Raw genomic sequence first — 2,773 nt, forward strand, 5'->3', positions numbered from 1 at the left:
TTATTTTTTTTTTAATGTTTTCGACATACTATATTATGGCTTTTTAAAAAAAAAAATTCGACATAATATAATATGATTTTTTTACTTTTTGACATGCTATACTTTGACTTTTTTGACATACTACACTGACTTTTTTTTTTTTTTTTTTACTTTTTTTGACATACTATTCTTTGACTTTTTTTTTTACTTTTTTCGACATACTATATTATGGCTTTTTAAAAAAAAAAATTTCGACATACTATAATATGATTTTTTTACTTTTTGACATGCTATACTTTGACTTTTTTGACATACTACACTGACTTTTTTTTTTTTTTTTTTACTTTTTTTGACATACTATTCTTTGACTTTTTTTTTTTACTTTTCTGACATACTATACTATGACTTTTTTTTTTTTTTTTACTTTTCTGACATACTATACTATGACTTTTTTTTTTTTACTGTTTTCGACATACTATATTATGGCTTTTTAAAAAAAAAATTTCGACATACTATAATATGATTTTTTTACTTTTTGACATGCTATACTTTGACTTTTTTGACATACTACACTGACTTTTTTTTTTTTTTTTTTACTTTTTTTGACATACTATTCTTTGACTTTTTTTTTTTACTTTTCTGACATACTATACTATGACTTTTTTTTTTTTTTTTTTACTTTTTTTGACATACTATTCTTTGACTTTTTTTTTTACTTTTCTGACATACTATACTATGACTTTTTTTTTTTTTTACTTTTTTTCGACATACTATATTATGGCTTTTTAAAAAAAAAAAATTTCGACATACTATAATATGATTTTTTTACTTTTTGACATGCTATACTTTGACTTTTTTGACATACTACACTGACTTTTTTTTTTTTTTACTTTTTTCGACATACTATATTATGGCTTTTTTAAAAAAAAAAATTTCGACATACTATAATATGATTTTTTTACTTTTTGACATGCTATACTTTGACTTTTTTGACATACTACACTGACTTTTTTTTTTTTTTTTTTTTTACTTTTTTTGACATACTATATTATGGCTTTTTAAAAAAAAAAATTTCGACATACTATAATATGATTTTTTTACTTTTTGACATGCTATACTTTGACTTTTTTGACATACTACACTGACTTTTTTTTTTTTTTTTTTACTTTTTTTGACATACTATTATTTGAATTTTTTTTTTTACTTTTCTGAAATACTATACTATGACTTTTTTTTTTTTTTTACTTTTTTCGACATACTATATTATGGCTTTTTTAAAAAAAAAATTTCGACATACTATAATATGATTTTTTTACTTTTTGACATGCTATACTTTGACTTTTTTGACATACTACACTGACTTTTTTTTTTTTTTTTTTTTTACTTTTTTTGACATACTATTCTTTGACTTTTTTTTTTTACTTTTCTGACATACTATACTATGACTTTTTTTTTTTTTTTTTTACTTTTTTCGACATACTATATTATGGCTTTTTAAAAAAAAAATTTCGACATACTATAATATGATTTTTTTTACTTTTTGACATGCTATACTTTGACTTTTTTGACATACTACACTGACTTTTTTTTTTTTTTTTTTTACTTTTTTTTGACATACTATTCTTTGACTTTTTTTTTTACTTTTCTGACATACTATACTATGACTTTTTTTTTTTTTTTTTACTTTTTTCGACATACTATATTATGGCTTTTTAAAAAAAAATTTCGACATACTATAATATGATTTTTTTACTTTTTGACATGCTATACTTTGACTTTTTTGACATACTACACTGACTTTTTTTTTTTTTTTTTTACTTTTCTGACATACTATTCTTTGACTTTTTTTTTTACTTTTCTGACATACTATACTATGACTTTTTTTACTTTTCTGACATACTATACTATGACTTTTTTTTTTTTTTACTGTTTTCGACATACTGTATTATGGCTTTTTTTTTAAAAAAAAAAATTTCGACATATGATTTTTTTACTTTTTGACATGCTATACTTTGACTTTTTTGACATACTACACTGACTTTTTTTTTTTTTTTTTTTACTTTTTTTGACATACTATATGGCTTTTTAAAAAAAAAAATTTCGACATACTATAATATGATTTTTTTACTTTTTGACATGCTATACTTTGACTTTTTTGACATACTACACTGACTTTTTTTTTTTTTTTTACTTTTTTTTGACATACTATTCTTTGACTTTTTTTTTTTACTTTTCTGACATACTATACTATGACTTTTTTTTTTTTTTTTACTTTTCTGACATACTATACTATGACTTTTCTTTTTTTTTTACTGTTTCGACATACTATATTATGGCTTTTTAAAAAAAAAATTTCGACATACTATAATATGATTTTTTTACTTTTTGACATGCTATACTTTGACTTTTTTGACATACTACACTGACTTTTTTTTTTTTTTTTTTACTTTTTTTGACATACTATTCTTTGACTTTTTTTTTTTACTTTTCTGACATACTATACTATGACTTTTTTTTTTTTTTACTTTTTTCGACATACTATATTATGGCTTTTTAAAAAAAAAAATTTCGACATACTATAATATGATTTTTTTACTTTTTGACATGCTATACTTTGACTTTTTTGACATACTACACTGACTTTTTTTTTTTTTTTTTTACTTTTTTTGACATACTATTCTTTGACTTTTTCTTTTTACTTTTCTGACATACTATACTATGACTTTTTTTTTTTTTTTTACTTTTCTGACATACTATACTATGACTTTTCTTTTTTTTTTACTGTTTTCGACAT

This window comes from Sebastes umbrosus, chromosome 21 (genome assembly GCF_015220745.1).
Source record: "Sebastes umbrosus isolate fSebUmb1 chromosome 21, fSebUmb1.pri, whole genome shotgun sequence".
Lineage (NCBI taxonomy): Eukaryota > Metazoa > Chordata > Actinopteri > Perciformes > Sebastidae > Sebastes > Sebastes umbrosus.